Below are 9,017 nucleotides of genomic sequence, written 5' to 3'. Positions count from 1 at the left end.
TACAGCTTCCCGGTATTTGTACAGCGTTGTGTGCGCGTGCGCCCAAGGTTGCCTGCGCCTATGTCATGGATGGCTTGTCCCGGCGTCGTTACTCTCTCGATACACGAGCCAAGCCAAGTAATCGAAAACGTAACTGTGCATATGCACGGCCGCACCGAGTAGCAGCGCGCGTCATTTCTGAGACGAAGTGTAGGTAGCAAAACTATGTCGCTTCAAAATCTTAGCGACCTGGAAACTGCGTGCACGGTTGCATGAGCACGCTGAAAAGTTGCTCAAGACGCGCTGACAAGCATGGGATTATTAAGTCACGCGAAGGCAGCGCCACTTTAATGCATACCACTAACGCAGGCCTATATGTACATTATTATGGAGTAATACCTTTTAATATAAAGAAACGAACAATATTTAAATACTAACAAAAAAATCGTCGACAACGTACAGCAATCAACGGTCACGTGGCCGTCTTTATCGGATCATTCATGTTTTTTCCGCCAGAGGCGCCACAGGTCATTTTTCGCGACTTTCAATTAAGAAATAAAAATATAAATCCATCTCTCACGAAAAAAAACAGGGTTGGTTTGAGTCAGTGCAACGGACAATCTTTACATCAGTGGAGTCAACTCAATTCATATTCTGGGCGGTTGTCGGTCCCTTTAATATCACTGTTTTACATTCGCCTACGATCTGCGCGCGGACGATCATACTCATAATGTTTGTGCCAAAGACTACTAGCCTCTGGGTGAAAGGTGAAAATTTAAAAAGTGCAACTTCTTTAGCCTACAAAACAACGGTTCGACTTACGTCGAAATGCTCAAAATTTTTATGAGACGAACATACTCAAACAAATCCAAGGTAGACACTGTACACTGCACAGGTCAGGTGTGAGTGAGATTGGACGGAAACTTGATGGATTGTGTGTTACCCCTGACTTGGGAACTGGTACCATTTTACCTGCAAGCGAGTCTTCCCGAACGCTGGAATGCCACAGAGAATGTGAAAAAATGCATGATAGAATAACAGAGGAGTATTCAACAGTGTTCCTCAAGAGTTTCGTATTGATAACATCAACTCCACATGATGATGTGTTTTAAGCTTTTTAATGACAATACGAATACCTTCCGAGGTAATGAAAATAGCGTCCATGTGGAAGTAATGGGGTAATGTCACGGTGAGTTGCTTATTGGCGTATACCTGGTGAGAGAAAGCTGTTGTAAATGTGTGATTTAGCACAGACGCGCATTCTACGTTGGGTACGAGATGCCCTTCAGAAGTCAGTAAGGCTATTGCGCAGTGCTCGTTGCCCCGCACGAAACTCCAAAATTATGCATGGTTATTTTTAGCACAAGCGGGCAGACTGCGACTAAAACAGAAGAAAAGATGCTCGTTTCATTTCAGATAAATAGCTTGCGGCGGCACATTTGTAAGTTTACCAACATTTATCAGACGCGGATTTGACAGCACCGCAATGAAACCTTTTGTTACGGTCTCAAAGACGGTTAACGTATCTTGTACCATGGAGCGCTTATACGGGAAAACGCTTTTTTGTGGGGATATGTTCAACGGTTAGCTCTGAAACTTTAGCTTTCATAAGTCCCAGTTTAAATGCACCCATGTTTCAAAGTAGTTGGATAAAAACGCGTCTAAAAGGTGAATAAATCATCGTTAATCGAGTCAAAGCCAATTTGTAACACGAAAGTGTTTTATGCCGGGGCTCCACCACGGCTCCACTGGGTATTTCCGTCACGGATATGACGTTGTACGTAAAACATAAAGAATAACAGATGGCAAAGAAAAAAAACTAGAAGAAAACGTTCCGTGCCCAGGAGTCGAACTTACGGCACCTCGCTCCGCAGCGCGAGACGATTCGGCCACAGACTCACGTTCTTTGCCATGCTAACGGCAAGCTATTTATATACACCATTTGCCGGTGGGGGTACTGAAAGACTGGTGGTACATCAGCGTGTTTTCGTTATCACTAGCGATATGGCGCGAAGGGCTTGAAGAGCGCGCTTTAAAGGTTGTCGCTCCACGCGGATAAGCGCGCGCCTCTACAGGGCGTGGTCGCTCGTGCGCGCGCTTATCTCGTGATGGCGGTGGTTAGTACGTCTTGTGCTCTCACCGCAAACTTGTGTTGAAAGCACGAAGATCACTTCGCTCACTACAGCGGCCGCTTTTAAGAAAGGAGCGCGCTGCTCGCACAGAAATAAGTTACAACTGTGTCAGTTCGCGCTCATCCTGTGTACGTTCGGGCCGTGTGTCCTTTCTGGTGGAGCAGCACGTTGCAAGTTTCGAGCAGCTTGCCATTCTTCACGTGACATTACAATTTGTTGCGGTAGCATTCATTCCTTCGCGCTTGGGGCGAAAGAATGCACAACGAACGCTCAAGTACGTCTGTGAAGAAACGTTTAACTTTCGTATTATACCGATTCTTATGACACAGGGTTCAGCCATATTTTTTTTTTGTAATCGTGTACTGTTGAGGGCTGCTTACGCATGCGTGAGAATGGCAGTGAGATATTAGCTTGAATAATATCGTGATCGCTGATAGCAGGTGCACTGGACAGAGGAGATGCAATATCTGGTGCTGGTGTCAAGAGTAAGGTCAAGAACGGATGACGTAGTATTGGTAACAGGTGCAGGAAAATTAACGAACTGTGTCAGACCGACGAGCAAGACCTATACAGAGGCCCATGTCACGTGTGGGATGCAAATGGAAGACAGCATAGAGAGCACGTATGCTAACAATGTAATTATCATTAAAATAACTTATATAATTTTACACGAACAACAAAGATACAGTACACAAAAATGTCTTCTGGTACGTAAATGCTTATTCTATTGCATCGAGCATCGGCACCTGTGGGTGGCGGTTTGCATCTAAGTTAATCTCATCGCATAGAAGTGAAGCTTACATCCACAAGATCTTTCAAATTACTGATGTGTGAAAGCAGCTAGCCGCAAAGTAAGCCCATTCTCGCAACGAAGCACCAGGCGAGACAAACTTCGAAAACGATACTATAGGGGCCTCAGAATTTGAGGGGAAGACGCCGTGCGCTTTGGAGTACGCAACAAAGTGTCGACGCTACGGCCAAATGTCATCACCACCGACACAACTAAAAAAATACATCGACAAAAGAAAAGGTCGGCAGCGCGTCGACGTTCGCGCGCTTGTTTTTGTCGAGATGGCTCAAAAGCCATCACTTGACTGTCCACCAATGAGGACGCGTATACCTGACCGCCTGTGCTCGCTAGAGCATTCTGGCGGAAGGATAAAATTACACCATCTCCCGCTAAAGGGAACCATGTGTGGATGCGAAGCAGCGGGGAGATGGTTAGCTTGAGCGGGAGATGGTGCAATTTTCTTTATTTGTGTCCTCAAGACTGTGCCTTCGTCAGGTGTAGAATGAGCACTGTCTCCCAGTCTCCATTCAGCTCCCGCTGCGTGGAACTGCCGGCGTCTGAGGTATTCGGCTCCCGCAATGTCGAGAGATCATGTGTGTCTGCCTCTCCACAGTCCATACCATTGGCGTCGTCGTGGTATTCTTCAGCGAGCGAAGGAGAGCACGAGCGATCCGCGTCTAGAGCCACAGAAGCAGAGGCGGCCATCGGCCGCTCGTGCCACGTCAATACGCCGGAGGCAACGCTGGAGGAGAGAATGAGGGGCGCGAGAGGGGGAGTGGGGAGGAGGTGTATGGAGAGAGTTTGCGCATGCGCAGCAAGGATAGTCACGCCGCACACCGGATTGAACTCCGCCATAAGGTGCTTCGCATCTAAATGAATGTCATTTGTTTTATTCTGGTGGCTTACCGGCAGCAGTAGCAGCTAAAGAAGCGGAGTTCAGGCGACGTTTATTGTTTCGTACGGTGCTGTTTCTATAGCAGTATCTTCTATCTCAAAGGAGTGGTGAAACAAAAATTCGGACACAATTTGATTGTTGCATCACACTAATGGGTGCATATGGTGCCATCTGAGCTATATCAGCCACAAATACAGCCTAAAAAGTATTTTAATTAGTTTTGAAGTTCGTGAAAGTGCCGAATCGTGATTAGAAGCAAAAAGTGATGATGTCATCGAGCGGGGCCGTTTGGTAAACAACATACGTCACGAGTTCTGGCCGGGTTACAGGAGGCGTGAACCAGACTTACAACGCTGGTGGCGACACCTGATGATGCATAGCTAACCAGAGACCTACAATATAACAATGCAGCGACTTACCCCCTTACTGACTCTGTGTGAAACATTAGCGGTGACATAATTAGCAACTCACAGTATTCTCATTGCTTTTTTGCGACGAGAACAGCAACGCGATGCAAGAAAACAGAAAAAATTCGGCAGATCCCACGCACTGTGGGAATCGATGTAATGCGAAGCAGCCAGCAAAGAGTTGCATACATCGCCTTGTTTGTTTTTGAGCCAAATGAAATCATTCATGCCATCGCATCTAGTCCACCATATATCGCATGTTTGCCATGCACGCATGCATGCACAATCTAGTGTACACCATGCCAATGAAACGCATATTCTGGTATATAAATGCATGACCTGTCGTTTATGTTCATCACGCACTCGTGTCATGCCATACCAATTTTGGTATATATCACGTTAACAAAACGGCCAGAAGCGCACCATGACAGTGGCATGTAAATCATACCGTACATGACTTGCATAACATGATTCGCATGCTAAGACCTCTCATTTATGTTCGTCATACAGTCACATCGCGCAATACCAATTTCGGTGTATATCAAAGGAGCGAAATGGCCGCGAGTGCACCATGAGTAGAGCATGTAAATCATGCCATACATGACATGAATATTATGTTTTTTCATGTTACCACCTGTCACTAATGTTCATCATACAGTCTGATCGCGCAATATCACTTTTGGTGTATGTCAAGCTATCGAAACGGCCGCGAATGCACCATGAGCGTGGCATGTAAGTCATGACATACATGGCACGCATGTCATAGTTTTCATGTTATCACCTGTTATTCATGTTCTTCATACAGTCACATCGCGCAATACCAATTTTGGTGCATATCAATCTAGCGAAACGGCAACGAGTGCGCCATGAGCATGGCATGTAAATCATGTCGTACATTTCATGCATGTCATGATTATCATGTTACCATCTTTCATTTACGTTCTTCATACAGTGGCGTCGCGCAATACCAATTTCGCTGTATACCAAGCTAGCGGAACAGCCGGGAATGCACAATGAGCGCGGCATGTAAATCATGACATACATAACCTGCATGTCATGATTTCCATGTTACCACCTCTCATTTACGTTCGTCATGCAGTCGCGTCACGCAATACCAATTTTGGTGTATGTCAAGCAAGCGAAACGGCACGAGTGCGTCATGAGCATGACATGTAAATCATGTCGTGCATGTCATGCATGTCATGATTTTCATGTTACCACGTCTCATTTACCTTCGTCATACAGTCGCTTCGCGCAATACCAATTTTGGTGCACATCGAGCTAGCGAAGCGGCCGCGAAAGCATCATGAGCGTGGCAATCAAGTCATGACATACATGACATGCATGTCATGGTTTTCATCTTACCAACTGTCATTCATGTTCTTCATACAGTCACATCGCGCAATACCAATTTTGGTGTATATCACTCTACTGAAACTGCCGCTAGCGCATCATTAGCGTGGCATGTAAGTCAGGTCGTACATGACTTGCATGTCATGATTTTCATGCTACCACGTCTCACTTACGTTCGTCATACTGTCGTGTCGCGTAACTCCAATTTCGGTGCATATCACGCAAGCGAAACGGACGCGAATGCACCATGAGCGTGGCATGTAAATCATGACATACATGTCATGGATGCCATGGTTTTCATGCTACCACCTGTTATTCATGTTCTTCATAAAGTCACATCGCACAGTACCAATTTTGGTGTATATCAATTTAGCTAAACGGCCGCGAGTGCGCCATGAGCGTGGCATGTAAATCATATCATACATGACATGCATATCATGATTTTCATGCTACCACGTGTCAGTTATGTTCGTCATACAGAAATATCTCGTCATACTGTGATGTTATTTGGGCAGGACCGCTCCAGAAAGAATCAGACAGCACGCCAGTGCACAAACACACGTCCCACTTATATTGCACCCTTCACGCATGGACAAAAAACATACATTAAGACATTGGTAACAAAAAGCACGCGGACTAAACTAAATGAATAAATAGAACGTCCGGCCTACAGTTCAGGTCGTCGGGGTAGTCGCCTTGGCCGTCGTTGCTTCCCCGTCGGCACCTTTCAGTGACGAAGACGACGTGGTTGCGGCGCCGTCACCTGCCGTGACGAAGTCGGAAGACGCAGGGTCGCCGCGTCGAATTCCAGTGGTTCTGCGACGAACTGGAGCCGACGACACACGGGTTCCGGCGGCAGGGAGTTGTGCCCTTGAGCACGAAGAGTACGCCAGGGAAGCCCACGCCAGCCCTCCTGGAACAGCGGGGCAACGGCAGGTTCAGGAACCCGGCGTCAGCTCTCCAAGACCAGCGGGGCGCGGGCAGGTTCAGGCACCCGGCGTCAGCTCTCCTAGACCGGTCGTCTAGCGGAGGCTGAGCTCTGGTGGGAGTGTCGCGACGTGACCGGGGTCGTACCTATGGGCCAGACGCCCAACGAGGTAGTCCTGCCTCGAGCGACGCACCTCGCGCACTGTCGAAGCCACGGGTCACTACCCTCGAGGCCTGGCCTCACGAGCTGCCGTTGTCTTCCTCGTCGGCACCGCACGGCACATACACGCACAAATCACATCCATTTTGCCACCGCACGGCACACTACATATTCAATTTTCGGTTTTGTTTTGTATCCGCGCACCACATATTATCACACATACCAGTTTTCGTATGTATCCCTTCTTTTAAACGGCCGCGAGCGCCCCGAGCCCATGTCATGTAAATGATGTTACACATGACATGCGCGTCATGATTTGCGTGTTAGGACCTGTCATTATGTTCGTCATGAACTCTTGTCACGCCGTACCAATTTTGGTATATATGAAATTAACGGAACGGCCGCAAGAGCTCAAAGGCCGTGGAATGTAAATCATGCTGTTCATGACATGCGTGTCATGATTTTCATGATATGACCTGTCCTTTATGTTCGTGATAAGGCCATGTTATGACACACCAGTTTTGGTACACATCCGATTAACGGAACGGCCAGGGAGCCCAAAGGTCGTAGAATGTAAATCATGCTGTTCATGACATGCCTCTCATGATTTTCATGATATGACCTGTCATTTATGTTCGAGATAAGGCCATGTTATGACACACCAATTTTGGTATACATCCGATTAACGAAACGGCCAGGAGAGCACAAAGTCGTAGGCGGCTGATAGATAGATAGATAGATAGATAGATAGATAGATAGATAGATAGATAGATAGATAGATAGATAGATAGATAGATAGATAGATAGATAGATAGCTACGCTTAAAGTCGCAGAAGTTCGCTAAGAAATGCTTCGCATTTAAACAAAATATTGTAGTTTGACAAAACGCCACAAGATGTCGCTCCCAGCTCCGCGGCTGCTGCTGCTGCTGCAGCCGTCAACAGTTCTGGTAACCAGGTATCCGCAAATGTTAGGAAGTCTAAAAACTAAAGCTATCTACTGCCAGTATCGTATTGCGTAGTGGGCAGATAACTGCTTCGGCGTTCCGACGTGCGTACGTGGCATTCGTATGCCTTGAGAACGTAGCGTTGCCCACTCTAATACGAGTCTGTAAACCGTACATCACGACGCTTGCATATTACACTTAAACACTGTTACAGAGCGACAATGTTGTGATTTCTCTGCTTCCTTCGTCACTTGTCAACCTGCTACTTTACAAATGATCGAAGTGAAACTTTTTCAGCACGCCTAATGCGGCGGCTGCTCCAAGCCTAAAGGAAAACGTCGCCTGAGTTCGACGACAACGAACAAATTTCCAGCCACCGGCGAGGTTCGCGAAATGAATCGAGCTCTTCTGACTGATTTTTACACTCCCCCAGCTCATTCGTCCATCGCCGCACTAGATAACCAACGTTGTTTGGCGATTCAGGGAACAAGCACTCGCAACGCTCAGCACAGCAGACAAAACAGCAGTGCTGAGAACATGGCAGAAGCTGGCCAGTGACATCAATGGCTCTCGCGGTCACGTGATAGTATTTGTTAACGAGTACGCTGAATACGTCACGGGGCCACCCAGTGCTCTTCGAAATCGAAACTACCTCCGGTCATAACATACTAGCATATAATTAGGCATTCGTCTGCCGCTGGGGCTAATGAGTTTCGTTGACGCTATTAACGAGTCAGTAGCGAGTGATTAAGAGCAAAAAACAGAGGTTCACAAAAACTCTGTCACGACTTCTTTAGGATATGCGATACAATACGGAATATATCGGAAAAACAAATACAGACATTCGTTTTACGAGACATATGGTGATACCGATACAAGATACTCAAAGACTGTTTAAGGTAGTATCTAAGAAACATGTATCTTCGACACTGCCCACCACTGGACTGCGGTATCGGCACAAGCTTGCGCAGCTTGTCGTTCCTCGTGTGCTTCGGGAGCCCACTAATCGTATGAAGGCTAGCGCCGTGCGTAACTTTTCCATGCCAGTGAGGTCTTCATCGGAGAACTCATACACAGGCATGGAGGAAGGAATACTAAGGAGAGGCCTTGACGTCACATTCGTGAAGCCCCCACATCGCAAACACCCGCATCGCCTCCTAGCGAAGACGCAGCGAAACGTTTCGCAATTTCCGTTGCGACGTTTGCAAGCGCGTGCGCGCATCGCGAAACTTTGCAACCTTTTTTTTGTTTGTTTTTCGCCGTGCAAGCGGGAAAGCTACGCAATGCCCAGCTGTTGCGTATACACGGTGCAAATCGCGTGCACTGTGGACAGTACCGGGTGTCACTTTTCATGTGTACGTATACGTTCGCTTCATTGCTGATCACTAAGGCACGGTATTTGCATGCGAAGCTCTCGGATGTGCGGTC

Source organism: Rhipicephalus sanguineus, chromosome 7 (genome assembly GCF_013339695.2).
Source record: "Rhipicephalus sanguineus isolate Rsan-2018 chromosome 7, BIME_Rsan_1.4, whole genome shotgun sequence".
NCBI lineage: Eukaryota > Metazoa > Arthropoda > Arachnida > Ixodida > Ixodidae > Rhipicephalus > Rhipicephalus sanguineus.
This window is presented reverse-complemented; position numbering follows the sequence as displayed.